This window comes from Theropithecus gelada, chromosome 17 (genome assembly GCF_003255815.1).
Source record: "Theropithecus gelada isolate Dixy chromosome 17, Tgel_1.0, whole genome shotgun sequence".
In the NCBI taxonomy this organism is placed as follows: domain Eukaryota; kingdom Metazoa; phylum Chordata; class Mammalia; order Primates; family Cercopithecidae; genus Theropithecus; species Theropithecus gelada.
The window spans coordinates 90932641-90952811 of NC_037685.1; the positions used below are offsets into that span (position 1 = coordinate 90932641).

Here is a 20171-nt window from a genome sequence, read left to right on the forward strand (position 1 = left end):
CATAATGCATACTGTCTCTTGGAGTGGGGGTGGGAGGGGAACATGATTTAGGAATTTTTAGGAATTGAATTATCTTCATAGTTTATTGGCCTGATAAACTATTTATCTTTGTTCAGGCTGGTCAGTATGTAAACTTCTTGAATATCTACACGGCAGAATGGTTAAGGCCTTAAGAAATAAGCTAGATTTTTGTTGCAATTAGATTTCTTCTATAACTAGATAATCAAATAGCTTGCTGACATTTCAAAAAAGCATAGATATTCATTTACAAAGCTAATAATTCATTTATTCAAAATTGTTTGAATTTCACAAGTTCTATTGCTCACAAAGAACCCAGACTCATACATTTCATGAGTCATAAAATGTTTCAACAATCAAAAATGCAAAAAAGTCTTAAGCTGAACCAGGCATCAAGAATAGAAGTATACTCAAACAGCACAGTGATTCCATGAGTTTTTCATCATTGCTGTATACATTTTAAGCTACTGTTCTCACCACATATACTGTATATAAACCTGTACTATTCATTATGGTAGCCACTAGCTATGTATGATTATTAAATTAAATTGAATGATATTAAAAATTCAGTTCCTTCATTGAACTAGCCTACATTTCAAGTGCTCAAGAGCCACATGTGGCTTGTGGCCAGCATACTAATGCATATAGAACATCTCCATCATTGCAAAAAGTTTTAATGGACAGAGCTACTATAGCCATTAAAAACACCTGATACCTCAAAGTCTCAATTTAAAAGGACAATTAAGTCACAGTATTGTTTACTCAATTCACTAAAGAAATAGGATTTCTTCAAATAATGAGACATAAAGGTAAGTATTATCTTTCAAAACAGGTTTCTAAATTTACTGTGAAGATAATGTCTACGAAAAATACTATGTACTGCACTCACCCATGGTCCACCTAACATCACTTAAACATTAAAGTACTAAGAATACGACAGCTTCCTGTAGGATTTAGAAAGTTGTCAAAAAACACCACTGCTCTCATTCTAACGACCAAAACAAACCAGAAAACATATAAAGTTATACTTGCTGCTGTTATCAACCCAACAGAAAATTGAGGACCCAAAGAAACTTACAAGGATCAAATACCAGAAAACAACAAGATGCTCTTATCCCTGACAAACAGTTGAGGAAGAAGAATAAGTTAAACAAGGGTAAAGAAAAGCCAGCCAAATTTTTAAGGAAATATTGATAGCTGCATGGGTGCTGGCATTAGAATTTCAAGGAGCCCCACATGAAGCCCAAGCCATTTGGCAAGTCTATACCCACCCACCAGTTCTTTCCCCTAGTCTTCACCAACTGAATGGGGTAGTAAGCCACCGGTTCGGAGCAGAACAGGAAAGCTGTATGAATACTTCATAAGGCATATGCAAACAGGTGCCCTCCAAAGGCCACAGACTAGGCAAAAGAATGGAGAGAAATCCCCATGACACATTCTGGACTTTCAAAGAGCATGTCATAATGCCATCTAAAGGCTGGGGCAAAGCCTGGTCAAAGAGATTTCCTGAAGAAATAGCCAGAAGTAGAACTGAAAACAAAAAGAGAACTCTACATTAACCCTAAAATTGGCAATTTTTTCCTGAAAGGATATAATGAAGAGTAGACATTACACATGAGATGAATAATTGCAGCAGCAAAGTCACAGAAACTATTTTTTTTAAAAAAAAAGGATGAATTAGAAATAAAAAATAGATCAGAAATGAAGATTTTCTTAGATGAGCTTAACAGTCACCTGGAAAGCTGAGGAAGAATCAGTGAACCTAAACCCAGATTGATAGAAAGTTCCAAACTCAAACACAAACAAAATAATGAGATAGAAAAAAAAATGAGTATGATCTGTGATACAACATCAGATGTTGTAACACAAGTGTAACTGGGGTCCAGAAGCAGAAGAGAGAGTGGAAATGGTACAGAAGAAATATTTCAGAAGATATGACTAAGAATTTTCCAAAATTGATTAAATATATATATATGTATAACTCAATTCACAGATCCAAGAAGCTCAGCAAAACCCAAAAAGAATACAAAAGACACACACAGAGACACACACACACACACACACACACACACACACCCCTACATACCCCTAAGCACTTCGTGGTCAAACTGCTGAAAGTTAAAAATAAACAGCAAACCATAAAAGTACAGCCAGAGAAATAAAAATACATTATATACACAAGAAAAAAAATGATATGACAGCTAATTTCTCACCAGAAACAATGGTGGCAAAAGATAATGGAATGGCATCTTTAAAGTGCTGAAAGAAAGGTAGGGTTGACTCTTGAACAACACAGGGATTAGGGCAGTCAAAGTCCACATATAACTTTTGACTCCCCAGAAACTTAACTACTTATATGCTCCTGTTAACTAGAAACCTTGCCAATAACATAAACAGTCAATTAATACATTGTTGTATGTTAAATGTATTTACTGTATTCTTACAATAAGTTAGAGAAAACAGAATTTTATTAAAAAGAAAGAAAATACATTCACAATACTGTACTATATTTATCAATACTGTAAGTTTACATCATATGTTTACAAGATGAATTGTCTCCTGAAATGGTGACCAACGCAGCTACAGACCTCAATCTATACAATTCACGTATCGAGCAATTCACCTTTTTCTTGTAATGTTATGAGTTTTCTCTGATTCTTGGGAGCACTTCAAGCATCACTAGTGGCACTTTGTATGGGTCCCATGGTGTTACTCAGGGTTTACGGTATTGCCCTAAACATGATGAAAAATACTCAAGAACTGCAAGAGATCAGTTTTTACTGAAATACGCAATTTACTGGAGAGATTAACTGCTCAAGTGGAGGTGATTAGTGTCACATGACATTTTAAGTAGATACTCAACACACTTGAGCTCACCGGAATAGCAACCAGAGGTGACTACAACATTAACAGAGTAATATAGTGTGCGCTACAGTTAATTTCATAAAGTTATAGTTCAATACTGCATCTTTACATTTGTTCACATTTCTCTTGACTGCAAATGGCACCATCTTTAGTTCATGTTTGTGCGTATAAGTTTTGATTAATTTTAACTTTTTTATAATAGATTTGTAAATGTTTTACGGTATTAAGTGAGACAATAGACTACTATTTAAATATATTCAAGACATACAGAACTTTTTCTTTTTTCGATATTTCTAATCAGTTTGTCTGCAAGTTTTTTCAAATTATTGAAAATCTTGAAATATCTCCAATATATTTCTTTGAAAAAAAACCTGTGTGTAAGGGGAGCTGTGCAGTTCAAATCAATGCTGTTCCAGGATCAACTGTAGTGTTATCCTGGGATTCCATATACAGTGAAACTACTTTTCATAAGTAGAAACAAAAGAAACACACTTTCAGACAAAAACGGAGATAATCTGTCTCCAGCAGACCTGTACTACAAAAAGTGTAAAAGAAGTTTTTCAGGCTGTAGGGAAGTGATACATATATAACTTTTTCTTAATTTGTTCTGGGATGAAATCCCAGATCTACAAAAAGAAATGAAGAGCAATCAACAGTTGTCTATTAGACGTTGGTGATACAAAGATAAATAAGCCTTTATAAGACTTACCTTAAATAATTATCAAGTGGAGGAGACAAGCACATAAACAGGTAATTATATAGCTATACAGAAAATGTAGGAGGTATGTGAAATGTATTATAATAGCAAAAAAGAGTGGCATCTAACCCACCACCATAAGCATTTCCTACTCTGGAATAACTCAGAAAAATAAAACTGTCTCCGCATGAATATATGTCCAGAAGATACTATCCCTGTGTACATTTGTACCCTCATTATTGATGTTTAAAAAAAAAAAAAAAAACTGAGAGAAACCAAAAAAACTGTTTTAGGAAATGGGACTGGTTACTTATCTCCCAAGTCACTACTTCATTGCCATCATTTCTGTGCAGATAATATCAATTCCTAAGCACAGAAACTATCCTGGCTCTTTACATACACACACCCCCCAAAAAAATCCAGTGTAGCTTAATTAATATGCCAAACTTATAATGAAGTGAAATTAAGCAAAACTTCATTAATGCAACATCAATATTATAAATGTAAACATGTCAATAAATGGGAATAATAAGCTTAAGCACTTCACAAGCTAATTTGAAAATGCATAACCTAATGGTTCTAACAGTGATAGAAGACATAAAATCTTAATTTTCACCAAAAACCAAAACTTTTTTTTAAAAGAATCCTTAAAAGTCATAAAAATTAACAAGATTTTTACTAATATTTACTGAGCCTTTTCTATATGAAGAGCACCAGGCTAAGAGCTTGAAATGCAGCATTAGGTTGAATACATTTGTTTAATCCTTACAGTAGATTATAATAAAAGAACAAGTTCTAAAACACTTTTGTACCTAACAATTTCATAGTATTGAGCGCAAAAATAGGACAAAGGAAAAAAATCAGCCCCTAATGTTTTCAAGAGTAAAGCTAATAAAACCATACTTGTACCAATAACATAATTTGTAAAGGTAATAATATTAATAATAAAATATAATTATCACACCTATCCCATAAGCTTAGCACCTAAAACTCTGGGGAAAAGATAAATTTTACCCAAATGGAAAAATAGATTTGTACACTACCACTAGTATAGACGAATGAAAGCAAGACAGGAAAAAAATAGCACTCCCTTCTTTAGCATCTAAATCCACAATGGGCAAAATAGTAATATGAGATACAAAAGGATCAACCAGTATTTCACATTTTCAATATAATGCTTTTATTCCTTTTCCTAGAAAAGAAGGGATAAGAGAAAAAAATAAGGAAAGAAACATAAAAGAAAAGTAAGTACAATCCTTCTTCCTATACTGGAATAGCAACTTGAATAGCAACTTGAAACTTCCTCCTATACTGAAATAGCAACTAGTGAATATCTCAGGCTAAAAGTAAAAGCATTCCATGCACTATTGAGCACTCCAGGCAGATTCTACAAAATCTGGGCACTATTACAAAGCTAGGTGCAAAGTGAGCTTTACTATCAAATCATTTCACATGTTTTAAAAGAAGTTTCATTTTTAAAAAGAGAGGTTACTATGACTCCATTCACACATGGAAAAATCACTCAATCTATCTTTGATTAAATTGCACACACAATTTGCTTAAACCAAGGCACAATAGAACACTTGAGCAAACTTTAAAAATACTTTTTACATAAAAATATGACACTAATCCCCCTAATATTGACCGTAAGTTGGTTATCTTGTATTTGGCAATTTGGCTGAGGGTTGTGTATGTGTGTGTATTACAGTTTGTGCACTTCCTATTTCATGTAAAATTTTCATAATTTTATACAAAATTCTTCTCTTAAAGTTGAGCAAGAAACACAAGCCAGAGAGGTGAAGTATACAAACAATTTGCCGTTGTTGAAGAATTAAACACATGCAAGACTGAGGAGATTCTGTTATAATGCCAATTTGGAGATGGTACACCACACTTAATTAATATGGCTTTGACTGTGTCTGGGTTATACTAAGTTTTATAAATTAATATCACTTATCTTCAGGGGAAGCTAAATGAGCACCCTACTGAGTATTATCTCATACTGAGTAATCACACTGATAATCAGTAATGACAGTTTAAAAAAAAATTAACCAAAAAAAAGGTTCAAAAAATCTATCTGAATTTTTAGCTATAGTATATCACTGTAAAAGTGAAAACTCGGTGTTTGAGGTTTTCAGTATTACAACACTTTAAACAACAAGGGAAGTGATTTTTTTATTTAAAATAAAAGAAAAATATTATAATTAGTCATCTTACAATTTCACAAGTATGAAAAAACTACATATGATCATAAATATACTTCATTAGAACCCAAAAGGGAGTAGAAATTTTCACGAAATCCAGGAGAATTATTAAGGAAACAAAAATTCCTTTTCATTATAGAATCAATTCTATCCAAATACATACCTGAAATACAGAATAAAATATATTGCTTGAAATTCTCTATTTTCATGCAGTCTTACACTATGCTTAAAGAGGGGGCAAAAACCTAACAGCTAACATAGCTTGGCTCTTTAGTTAACTTTATTACTAACCTCAGAACTTGCTGATTAAAAACAAGCAAGGCTCTTGGAGTCTGACTTCAGAATCCTGCCCAGCCACTTGCTTACTGTGTTACCATAACTAAGCTACTGAAACCTCCCATGACAGTACCTATTACAGAGAGGTGTTAACAGGAAATAAAAGTGCTATTCACTCTCATCTTTGGATTTAAAAGGCTGAAATGCCTTCCCTGACCACTTTATCTAAAGTAGCGCATGTACCCACCCCTTCTCCATCACAACACACAGTACATTCTCTTCCTATGTCCTTTCATATGACTTACGAAAATCTATAATTATCTCATTTATTTCGTAATTTTAACTCTGTCTCTTTCCAACTAAAATGTAAGAGCCATGCTAGACAAACCATCAACTGTTTTAATCACTGTGGTAGCCCGTCTCTAAGATGGCGCCAGTGATCCTGATTTATGTAATCAATAGATATTGTGGAAATTATGGAGTGCAATTTTCAAGACTAGATCATAAAAGACTTTACAGCTTTTGTTTTGCTCCTTCTTGGATCACTCACTCTGGAATATGCCAGCTACCAGATCATGAGAACACTCAAGAACTCCTGAAGGGAGGCAAAGAACGTGACAAAGAACTGAGGGCTTCTGCCAAAAGATAAACAGGTTTCTTGCTAACAGCCATGTGAGTGAGCCATCTTGAAAGTCCCAGTCAAGCCTTCACATGACCGTAGCTCCAGCCAACATTTTTACTGTAAACTCAAGGCAGACCCCAACCCAGAACCACCCAGCTAAGCAACTACCAAATTCCTGACACACAGAAGTGGTATGAAATGATAAATGTTTGCTATTTTAAGTCACTAAGTTTTGGGTCAACTTGTTACATACCAACAGATAACCATTATAGTGACGTTGTATATGCAGCCTATAGCACAGTACCTGATAGTTAGCAGTCAGTCAATTAATACTTGCTGAAGGTATGAATGAATGAGCAATTACTAGATGATAAAATATATAAAACATAGTTACCATCCCTATAGACGCTTACCATTTGAGAGAAAAATATACAATAAAGGATCATAATTTAAGGTACAATATTTTAAATGCCCCCAAGAAAATAAGCCAAGTGAACTAGCAACAGGAATGAACGATTCATTCTAGAGTGGGGAAAAGTACCTTAAGAGGGGCTTTGGAATGGGAGTACAACAGGGAACTTGTGATGCTGATATGAAAATTATAGTACATGTTAACTGCTAAGCAGTATGTCTGCCTGTTCCATGGTCTTTACATTTAAACACTAGTGACATCACTGGTACAAAGATGTATTATTGTGGAGAGAAAAATCAACCATTCAATCTTTCAGGTATGATAAGCCAAGGCCGGTTTTAGGCCATAGACTTATCATCCAGGAACAATTCCTACCATCCCATCAATTGCATTCTGACTTCAATATTCCTCAGTGTTACAAATGGGCTTTTTTGGCTCTTAATTTGTATTTTGGTGAAATTTATAAGAAGTTCTTTAGCCAGAGGCTTCTTTGAAAAGACGAAAACTTACTGTTCCCTCCCTACCAAAAAATACTTGATTATCTACTTACAATATTTTGTCCACATTTAGGTTTCACATAGTATTTTATTATTAAATGAAAAACACATTTATGATCTTAAAATTTCTTCAATTGCTTGAAAATAAGTTATAACATGCAATATGTGTTCTAAGGCCAGCTGTCATGCCACGGAGCAGTGTTTGGAGATGCTCGCACAAGGAAGAACCAAGGCCTCGCCACACCAATTAGCACCCACTTGCCAGTCATGAGTGAGCCACTTTGGAAATGGATATTTCAGCCCCATCAAGGCTACAGATGATTATAATCTCATGAAAGACCTCAAAACAGAACCATCCAAGAACAGCTTGGAAACCAAGTGTTTATTATTGCTTGAAGCCACCAAGTTTTGAGAAATGTTATATAGCAATAGATAATTACAGAGTTCCTCATAGAATACTTTTAAATGTCTAAAATATATACGAAGAACTAAAGTAAAATGAGGTTATCAAAATATTAATAAATTTTAATATATCAGTAAATGTTCTTCACTATTGCATTAAATAACAAAGGTAATGACAAGTCTAATTTCAACATAGTGCCAAATGTAAACCACATTTTGAAATATCTTCAGTAACTACTGTGCTTTGAAAATATCTGATTTCTGTTGGTGATAAAGTCACAGGCCAAATACTATTGTGGGTTTTTCTGGTATGCTGATAGGTTTTTTTTCCTATATGCATAATTGAAAGAAATACTAAATTTCATTTACAGATTAAAGAAAATAAAGATTTAATTTTTTCTTCAAGGACACCACGAATTCCACCAAGACCCCTTGGTGGTCCATGGACCACAAACTAAGAACCTCTGGTAGGTGGACACGGAATGATAGCAGAAATTGTGGTGGAAAAGAAGAAAGTAACTCAAGTTCCAATGCCTTCAGTGAATCAGTGGGAGGGACTAAAAGACCTACAGTTGAGACCACCAACAAGGAGGAACCAACAGGTTGTATACTCTGATGGTTTATGCTTCAAAGAGAGCTGGAAGCTTTTGAAGTAAGAAGCCACCAGGAAAATAAAGCCATCAAAGAACATGCAGGTTTCAACTACAGCAAGGAGGAAAGAGAACATTCAAAGAAGATGACAGACTTTGAGTTCCAAAGGGCAAAGTAGGAGGGTTTGGAAAGTCTGAAGGACTTGAGAGATAATATCAGATTAGAAGAATGAATGGACCTCAATGGCGAGAGAAGCAAAGGGGTGCTTACTGATGATATGAATTGATTATGACTCAGCTCTGCTGAAAGGTGATTTGAATTGTGATAACTGTAATGAAAATTAATAAAGACATAAAGCATGTGGACTGCACCTCCTTAATTCATCTTCTCTCTGTCCCTACTGACGCTAGCTCGGGCCACTTCTAACCTGCCTCCTAGCCTTCTAACCTGCCTCCATCTCTTCACTGCCCTCTCTCCCTACCATGCTATAGCAATTCTGTACCCCAACACCATTCAAACTCCTGAAAATGCAAATTCAATCATGCTCCTCACTTCTATGGTTAAACTCTTTCAATACCCCCTCCTTACTTAAAGGATAACACTCTTGGCTCAAAGGTCCATCTTGATCTGAACCTATTTCCTCTCTAGACAATCTCTTCACCACTCCACCACCTTACACTGAACGATCTAGAGGCAATGAACAACCTAGAGCCTCCTAAACATGCACAGGCTGTTCCTTGTGCCTAAAACCTACCCACATCTCATACCCCAACCCCTTACCTGGCTAATTTCAACTCAATCTTCAGCTCCCAACTTAAACTACAGCTCATGTAAGAGCCTATTTTGATTCCTCAAGACTGAGTTAGATGCTCAAAGACTTAGTGCTTGCATCATATAATATGTATACAATTCTTTTTTCTTTTTTTTTTTTTTCTTGGAGATGGAGTCTCGCTCTGTCGCCCAGGCTGGAGTGCAGTGGCGGGATCTCAGCTCACTGCAAGCTCCGCCTCCCGGGTTCATGCCATTGTCCTGCCTCAGCCTCCCGAGTAGCTGGGACTACAGGCACCCGCCACCACGCCCGGCTAATTTTTTTTTTGTATTTTTAGTAGAGACGGGGTTTTGCCGTGTTAGCCAGGATGGTCTCGATCTCCTGACCTCATGATCCGCCCGCCTTGACCTCCCAAAGTGGTGGGATTACAGGCGTGAGCCACAGCACCCAGTCAATTTGTATACAATTCTTTAACTACCTGTGAACTAGGCTTTAAGTCTTTGAGAACAGATACTGTTATTTTATTCACTAAATCACCTCTGAACTTACCACAGTTCTAAACATGTAGTGGATGTTATATTAATATTGGTTAAGTGAATAAATTAATAATTTCTTCTAGGCCTGGAACACCCCAGCCATTGCTTCTTGCCTTGGCTAAATTTTTCTCAACAATTATTTTAAATAAAAAATAATTAACATAGCATATCAAGGGAGAATGCCAGGTGTTATGCCTTTTATATATTCAATAGGAAAATCCAGACTCTTCCTAACACTGATAATTTACAGTAGTCCCCTACATTAAAAACAAGGATAAATTTATGTTACTTAATACCATGATATAAGGTAATAAGAAAAACATTCACTCAAAAAGGAGCACACATATCATTGAAAAAAATTTAACATTAAAGAAACCCCAAAGTTCTATCTACCCATCTACTCAAAGTACAATTCTAATTGCATATATTTAAATATTAATACTGTATACTTGAGAAGTAATGTAAATTAGCTCTGTATATATTACATTTTATTTTAAAAAGCATAGACCTATAATACTCATACACAAAAAGTCATCTGAAGACATCAGTAATCGCTTTCTACTTGCCAACCTGACATGCTTCCACTACGAATCCATTTCATTGGTATGCCAGAAGTAAAATTATTAAGAAGTAAAAATTACACCAACTCCTGCCAGCCCAGATTCCAACCTATCCTTCAAAACTCAGCTGAAAAGTCACCCTCACATGAAGTCTTCCAAGATCAAGTTGACCTTCCAGCTCCTATCATACCACACCAAAACTACTGATTGTCTATACATTCATTTCTCTACTGCACTCAGACGACAGAGACCTTCTTTTCCATATTTGTATTTCTGAAATAGTACTAGGCACTCAACAAATTATTAATGAACGAGTGGACAAAAGAATGAATAAACAAGTCTGTACACCCTACTACATATTAGTATATTCAACTCTGAGAGCTCTTGATCTTATTCCCAAGTTTGTGCTGATTTGAGGAAGAGCTCTCTAAACTATCGTATAAATATTTAAAGATTCTAAGATAGTACTTAAGTATTACTGAAATTTTAAGTACAGGAAGTCCTAATTAACGCATTAATGGGCTAAGAAAGGCCCACCTGACTAAGTGAATAGTTTAAGTTCTTTAAAACAGAACTTGTTTTGATGTATTTTACATTAGTCACCCCAGTCCATGCTGGTATTTCTACTTTACACAGAAGAGTATAATATGCATATATAGCTTTACTGAAAAACTGTGGGGGGGCAGATGGGAGGTCACACTTCTAATTACTCATTGTTATTAACTTACCAAGGAAAATATAAAAAGCTAATGAAAATAGAAAGCAAATTATAGTACAGAAAGCCTTATATCCTACTAGAATAAGATAAAACTATTTTAATTCTAGGTTGAGCTTTTATTTTTAAAAGCTACTGACTTATGTTCTATTACTTGACTTTAAAGTTAGGCACGAATTCAGGTAAAGTCATTTTCCTTTCTTTCATAAATATGATGTCTAATTTAGCATATATCTCACAAGACACATCACATCTAGGTAGGTACAGGTAAACAAAGCTCAGTCCTATTAGGCCGCATTCATCTTTGAGTGAAGTCTCACAGAAATCACACAGGAATGTACTAGAGTTGTCTGGTAACAGTTAGTTATACTGAGTAAGAAGGCCCAGAGAACAGTCAGGAGGTAAGTGAATAGTGAGGTGAAGGCTTCCACTCACTCACTAGAACCTACATCCACAGCAGGTGATTTCTGCAGTGGCTCTATGACCCCATTACCCCGGGAACTTTGAGGAGAACGAGGAAAGCCTGTATCTGTATCTGGGTGCAGGCTGCAGTTGTTCTGAGATATGTGAAGTGCTTTCTATACAGATAAGTTTTTCCATGTCCTTTACAATTAAAAGAATCTCATATCCTTTAACAGATGACCTCTCAGTCCAACACCTCACTATTTCTTTGGGGTGGACTTTTTTCAGTTTTGTTTACTTGAGATATTCAAAACATTTCTCATCTTAGAAAACATCTAAGATATAGTATGTCTTTATAATTATAATGATTTTCTCAGGATTAAGGTCAATGGCTATGATACAATTTCTCCTTTCCATTTAAAAGTCTCATATAGATAGCATCAAGGAAAAAGCAGAAAATACAGTCTTGGTAACATGGAGAAACCCCATTGCTACAAAAAAATACAAAAATTAGCCAGTCAAGGTGGTGTATGTCTGTATTCCCAGCTACTTGGGGGTCTGAGCTGGAGGGTGGGGGCTACAGTGAGCTGTGTTCACACCACTGCCCTGGGTGACAAAGCGAGACCCTGTCTCAAAAAAAAAAAAGGCAAAGAATGAGATATACGTCTAGATTTTACACTTGGTGCTCTCAGTGGAGAAAAGGATAGTACTTAAATGGCATTGTAATGCTTTTGATAAAGATCATGTTATCTGGAGCCAATCTGCCAGAGTTTTCCTGGCTGCCCCCTATGACTCTGAACAAGATACCTAAGCTCTCTCTTCCCCGCTGCTTACTCAGAGGCTTGGTGTTACAATTAAACGTGTTTATACAGTAAACGTTTGGAACACTCTTTAGCACGTAGCTAACAATTACATAGACCTTACTGTAACTTAGCACACCGTTCTTCTAATTAGCAAGAACAATTCCCTAGCTATATTGTTTTGTTTTGTTTTTTTAAGTCAGGGTTTCCCTCTGTCACCCAGACTGGAGTATAGTGGTGCAATCATGGCTCGCTGTAGCCTCAAACTCCTGGGTTCAAGTGGTTCTCCTGCGTCAGTCTCCCAAGTAGCTAGAACTAGGACTATAGGTTCACGTCTTCATACCATCACATCCAGCTATTTATTTTTTTTTTTTTTCTGTAGAGATGGGGTCTCCCTATCTTGCCCAGGCTAATCTCGAACTTCTGGGCTCACGCAATCCTCCCACTTCAGCCTCCCAAACAAAGTGCTATGATTACAGGCATGAGCCACTACACCTAGCCCCCTAATTATGTTTTTATACTCCCTAAGTAAATTCTCCAGCAACTTATAGCTTTCTATTCCCTAGAAGATTTCTGCATGCTAATGAGAGATACATCATCAAGTTAAAGAGGCAGGGTCCTGCCATGAAGACCTTATCTGCCATGTTAGACTTGACCTATATAAAACAGGTGCAATTAAGCAGTTTCAAACAGCATAAAACATGAACAGATAGGCAATGTAGACAGATCAGTCTGATAGCTGTGTGGGAAGGCAGCATTTTAGGTAGCAACAGGAAGCTGCCAGAGTCCAGTGAGGAAAAAATGAGAAGACTAGGACTCTGATAGAAGGAACTGAGAGAAGAAGAGATTCAAGAAATAATCAGAAAGAAACATTGGAAAGGTGGAGCTACTTTCTAAGAGACTATAAGGAATAAAACAAGTTTACGAGGAAAGTAAAGGGTTTAACTTAGAGGACACAGTGCTTCTAGAATAGATGAGATATCCATTGAGGTTATTCAGTAGGCCAATGAATTATTTCTCAACTGGAGGAAAAGGTCCTAAACAGAGATATACATGGTTAGTTGAAAACTTCAGAGGTGATTACCCAAGTAAAACACTACATACTGAGGAAAAGAACAGTAGAATCAGGAAAAATAACTGAGAAAAAAACAATAATTTAAGGCAAAAAGGAAAAATTATGCTATCAGATAGATAATGAAAGGTCAAAGGGGTATGAAATTGAGAAAATTTGATGTCACAGAAGTCAAGAAATCTTTGTTCTCCAAAGAAGCAGCATACGATTATATCAAGTAGAGTAGGTAAATCCAATAAATTTCCAAGAACTAAAAACTAATGAAAATTACTTGTGATTTTAAAACATCATTTATTAAAGATAAAGAAGGCCAACAATCTTAAATACATATGCGCTTCACTGCAAAGCTTCAAAATACATGAAGCAAAAACTGATCAAACGGGAAAAATAAAATCTAAAATCACAGTTGGTGACTTCGACACTTCTCTCAGTAACTGTTAAACAGACAGAAAATTAACAAGCATACAGAAGATGTGAACAGCACTATCAACCATCCAGAATACACACAAACACTGACCAAGATACACCACGTTCTGGGACATAAAGTAAGACTTAAAAAATCAGAAAGGACAGAATTCATGCAAAGTACAGGTCTCTGACCATGAGGGAATTAAATTACAAATCAGACACAGTCAGATATCAGTAAAACCCCTAAATATTTGGAAGTTAAATAACACATACCAAAATAACCCATGGGTCAAAGAAAATAAGAAGTTTAAAAATATTCAATTCAATGAAACTTTGTGGAATGCAGCTAAAGCAGCTGTCAGAGGGAAATTTATAGCATAAAAAATCTAATATGCTAGCAAACAAAGGTCTTAAATCAATGACTTAGAGTTCTACCTTAAGAAACCAGAGAAAAAAAAATAAAACAAAAGAAAGTAAATAATAAAGGTAAAACAAACAAAAACAAAAGAATTATAAAGAAAATTCGTGAAAACAGAAGCTAGTTTTTCAAAAGATCAGTAAAACTGGCAAACCTCTAGTCAAACTAGTCACAGAGAAAAACACAGAAAACACATTGTCGATATGAGGCTTGCAAAGTGGTAATTAATACAGATCCCGCATTAAAAGGATAAGAAAATATCACAAACAACTTTACGCCCATACATTCAACAACATAGGTAAAATTTTAAATATAGGTAAAAATTTAAATTTAACAATATAGGTAAAATTTATGTCCTTGAAAGACATAAACTACCACGGCTCACTTAGGAAAAAATAGATTACTTGAATAGTCCTATGTCTAGTAACAGACATTTAAACAAGAAAATAATGTCAAATAAGCACATTAAAAAATGTTCAACATTAGTAATTGTGGGAAACAATTTGTCAGTTTCTTATCAAGTTAAACATGCACTTACTATATGACTCCCACCAAAGATAAAAACATATACACAAAAAAAAAAAAAACACTGTACTCAAAGGCTCATAGCAACTTTACTAATAATAGCAGAAAACTGGAAACAACCCAAACTGTTGAATAGTTAAACCAATTGTAGTATTACCAAACAAAGAGCCAGACACAAAGGCAACACACTTTATGACTCCATTTATATGAAATTCTAAAACGTGAACTATAGTTCAGAATGCTGATAAGTGTTTGTCAAAAGTCAGGATGGGAGAAGAGAATTGACTGCAAGGGGGCACAGAGGGAACCTTTTGGGGTGATGGAAATATTTCATATCACAACTAGTGCACACATTATTGTATATACTTCTGAAAATTCATCAGATTATACTCACTACTGGTACATTATATTGTAAGTAAATCATACTTCAATTATTTTTTTAACTTTTAGGTTCAGAGGTACATGTGCAGGTTTGTTATATAGATAAACTCAAGTCACATAGGTTTGTTGTACAGAGTATTTCAGCCAGGTACTGGTCCTAGTACTAGTACTTAATAGATACTTTTTCCACTATTCTCCCTCCTCCCACCCATCTCCCTCAAGCATGCCCCAGTGTCTGTTTTTCCCCTCTTTGTGTCCATGTGTTCCCATCGTTTAGCTTCCACTTTGCAAGTGAGAACATGTAGTATTTGGTTTTCTGTTCTTGTGTTATTTTGCTAAGGATAAAGGCCTCCAGCTCCATCCATGTTCCTGCAAAGGACATGATCTTGTTCTTTTTTATGGCTGCATAGTATTCCATGGTGTATTTGTACCACACTTACTTTATCCAATCTGCCATTGATGGGCATTTAGATTGATTCCATGTCTTTGCTATTGTAAATGGTGCTTCAATGACCATATGTGTACATATGTCTTTATGGTAGAAAAATTTATATTCCTTTGGGTATATACCCAGCAATGAGATTGCTGGATCATACCTCAGTTTTTAAAAGTGTATGTTACTAATCATAGCACTAAATTATAAATGCATGGTTTACCAAGCATCTTACTTAATTTGTCCCTTAAACTATCTCTATACCAAGGCTCAAAAGCTACATAACTTACACAAAGTCATACAGCTAGTAATTGGCAGAGGCGGCACTCTAACCTGGCTTTCCTACATGCAACTACATATAATAAACAATAGACAGTAATGAAAAGACCTCATGACTTCCTCTAGTTTCTATGCAGGCCAATGTTTGGTTTTCTAGCTATAGCTGTTAACCATTTGCGGGTCATGAAATCAATTTAGTAGACTCATCACCCTTTTTTTTGTTTTTTGGTTTTTTTTTAAGGAATGGAGAGGAGTGAAGAAAATGAGAAAGGAATGGAAATAAAAAGATGAGTTCATTTTGCTTAGAAATGTTAAATATTGGTTTTTAACTTTTGTTTCAACTGAGAAGCAGAGTTTAGGAGTTTATGCATGCCAGGCTACAAAACAAAATGTATTTCTTACTGTAGTACCTAGTCAAAAAGATTTGAAAACCATTGCTGCAGGCCAAACAAGGGATTACAACAGTAAAGCAGGCTGCAGTCAGAAGAACAAAGAGATGAGGATCATAGAAGTACTATACTGTAGACAAATGGCTGTGAAGGACAAGGGAGAAAAGAGCAAGTCAAAAACAACTCCTAGACTCCAAAAACACTCAGTGGACACACTGATGGATAATTCAGCATTGTCACATCCACATTCAACGTGTCCCAACTTACCTTTTCAAACCTGTCTCCCCTCACTCTCCCTCCTCCCAACTTTTTTCTTCTATGAGGAAAACCTTCTTCAAAACCCAGGTAGAAACAATGGAAGTTATAAGCTAAACAATTATTTATTCACCTTTAGTTATTACCCTAGCACCTAAGCTGCACTTTATACAAAGAGAATGCTCATATATATAGCACAAACACTGCTAATAGTCTATTTACTCTACCTAGGGAACCCAACACTATAGTAATCCATTATTCCTTTAACAAGACAGTGCAATTCAATTCTGATAGTAACTCAAGAAATAACCTTATAACATGAAGTACTTTTGCAGACCCTTAACAAAACAACTAAAGAGATAGGTTTTTAACATTAATGCTTCCCGCGATGTTTCCATTTAATGTTTCTAAAATACTGTTATTCAAATGTATGACTATAGCACAATGCTATTTTTATATGCCTCTCTCAAGTTCTGCCCAAAAAAAGGGTTATTCACATTAAGAATTTCTACGTTGAAAGCATACATGCAATGTATATGTTGTAAGGGGGCAAACTTCAATCAGAAAACATATTGCCAGCACATATCAAAGTATCATTGGCAAATGCTGCCCTGAGCTCTAATACACCAGAAATAGTTTAAAGAGCCCTCAAAATATCCAGCTACCCATTCCCTTCTCACAACTCTGCATTGATCTGTAACACATATACCCTGGAAGGCTCAGCTGCAAATGTGTCACACCACTTCTCCGTCCATATATCAGGAAATATTTTTTAAAGGAGTAAAAAGGGACAGAACTGAATACAGCAGGTCAACTTACTTAAATTTAAGAAACTCACCAAAACTGTATGAGAAAGGAAGAAATGGTTTAATTAGTCCCAACTTACAAATAAGTGAAAAATCAAATAATTGATTTGCCAAGGTAACAGAGCTAAGAAGTAGTAAAATTCTGTCTTTCAATAAGAATCTTCTGATTCCAAATCCAACAATGCTCTTTCTACACTGCATCAGTCAACAATGAATAAGAAAGAATTTACTCGTTGGTGTCTCCTGTTGAAGATAGCTATGCTTATTCTCAAATCTGTAAAGCAACAGATACAGATGCCTAAACTAGGCTACCTGCCTGATCCTTCCCTGGACTAACTCTGGGCCTACTCAAGAGAGAAGCTAAAGCACAAGATCAAAAGAGAACAGTGAGAGTGAGGAGACAGTAGTTCTGTCAGCAAGTCCATGTGAAGAGGGTCAATGAGGAATCCAGGAGAGACAGACATGCGTACACTTAAGAAGAAAGGAGGGGCAAGGCAACATTCAGCAATCCAGGCAAGCGGTCAGAAAGACTGACAGAAGGTCCTCATTACAGCTCCCATACCTTGTGCAAAAAAAGCAAGACTCTGTCTCTGGGAAGCCTGAGTAGCGCTAAGTCAGGCTGAGATCCAATACCAGGCAGGTTATGAGAGCAGTGACTCTCTCACTTGTTCAACAAAAAATTTATTAAAATACTCACTATGTACCAGAAAGCATGCTAGGTACTAGAAGTATTCATTACATAGCAACCCTGCCTTCAAAAGGTTTAAACTATTGAGAAAGGCAGATAATAAATGATGTATTGTTGAAGATATGCACTAGGCATTATGGTAACAACTCAAAAGTTTTTACCTTACCAAGGCCAATTGCAAGGATAAAGGGAGAGGTGAGGAATGGCGGAAGGTCAGAGACAGAACTAAGAAAGTCCTCAATGAGGAATCCAATTATTAATATAAGATAGAGCAACGTGGCTTCTGGAATGGCATTCCGAAGCCACCCATGACTCTAGTTTCTAAAACTAAAGGTAAAGATTGTGGGTTGGCAGTGCACAGCACAACGACTGTCATATAATGAAAGTAAGGGCAGTGCTAAAAGAGAAAAAAATGCAATGTCCATGAAATATGAATAAACCTCAAAAATGTCATCATACAGAATATTACCCAGCAATAAAAGTGAATAGGCTGGTGCAGTGGCTCAACACCTACAATCCAAAAACTTTTGGAGGCCAAGGCAGGAGGATTGCTTGAGCCCAGGAGTTCAAACCCAACCTGGGCAACACAAGGAGACCTTGTCTCTCCAAAAAATTAAAAACTTAAAAATTAGCTAGGTGAGGTGGTGCATGTCTGTAATCCCGCTGCTACTCAGAAGGCTGAAGTGGGAAGATTGCTTGAGTCCAGGAGGTCAAGACTGCAGTAAGTCGTGATCATATCATTGCACTTCAGCATGGACAACAGAGCAAAACTCTGTCTCAAAAAAAAAAAAAAAGAAAGAAAGAAAGAAAGAAAGCAAATGAAGTACTGATACATGCAATAGTAAGAATGAACCTTGAACACCTTATGGTAGGTGAAATAAGTCAGTCACGAAAGACCACATATGATATGAGTCAATTTATATGAAATGTCCAGAACAGACAAATCTATAGTCAGAAAGTAGACTGGTGGTTGCCTAGAACTAAGGGAGTTGGGGGAAAACAGAGAGGGACTATTTATGAACATGACGTTTCTTTTAAGGGTGACAAAAATGTTCTAAAAATGACTGTAGTAATGGTTGTACAATTCTTCTGAATATACTGAACACCACTAAATTACACACTTTTAATGGGTGAATTGTATGCTCCATGAATTATAGATCAAAGCTGTTACAAATATACCATTGAATATCATAAAAATACAAACATAAAAATTGCAGATGGTTTATCAGCCTTAAGAAGCCATTTTGCAAGCTGGGTTAACTTAGCATAGTAAGTATAAGACTTGAAGCAATGTGGAACAAAATTCAAGCTATGACTGTACCACTTGCCAGCTGGGCACACTTGGGCAAGCTACTTAATCTGTCTGAGCCTCAATACTGTCAACTGCAAAATAAAGACATCTACCTTGCAAGGTGAGAAATCTGTACTGTTACCAATTTCTATGTGTTAGTATATGAAAATGTCATCCAGAAAATTATATGTAAATATGCTTTTCTTAGGTACTATTCAAAGGAATAAAACATATCAACATTCTAATACAATTTTTTAAATCATTCATGTCAAGATCTACGTTTCATTCATCTTTGTTTTCTGCCTTACCAGGTGCATAAGACAGTACGTTGGATATTAGAGGTGCTATTTTCTAAGTGCTTACTATGGTCTAGGCATTCTTCATGCTTCATATATGGTGAAGTTGAATGCAAAGCCTGGTCAATGGGGGGCCATGTTTTTTCCTCTTATATAAGTGTGTAATATATAACACACTTACATATTTTTGGTGTCACTGTTTATTTGTGTTTTGTTGTTGTTCTTCTGGTTATTCTTTTACTATTAACCACAAGTTACATTTAAAAATATATTTCTCAGAAAAACTTACTTGACTATGCAAGAATCTATAATGGTGCTTTAAAGTGTTACTTACTATGAGAAGCCCTATTATTTTCAACATAAAAAACATAGTAAAGCATGCCCGGTTCTCTCATTTTTAAGCAAAATTTTAAAAATATATATGCATAATATTTTAGTCTGGCTTACTTTAATTAGCAACTACGTATTTCTGAAAAGCTGACATGTCTTTAGCTATTTTTACCTGTTTTTTGAAGTGTGCAACTCATTCCTAAAGAATGAGAGTTGATTTGAATGATTCAAAGT

The 20171-nt window shown here is 35.7% G+C and overlaps 1 protein-coding gene across 4 annotated transcripts in view; it reads right to left on the minus strand.

The window, feature by feature from the left end:
- DIAPH3 (diaphanous related formin 3) overlaps positions 1-20171 on the minus strand; it is a 506048-nt gene that overhangs the window by 454911 nt on the left and 30966 nt on the right. The gene's annotated exons all lie outside the window — the stretch shown is intronic.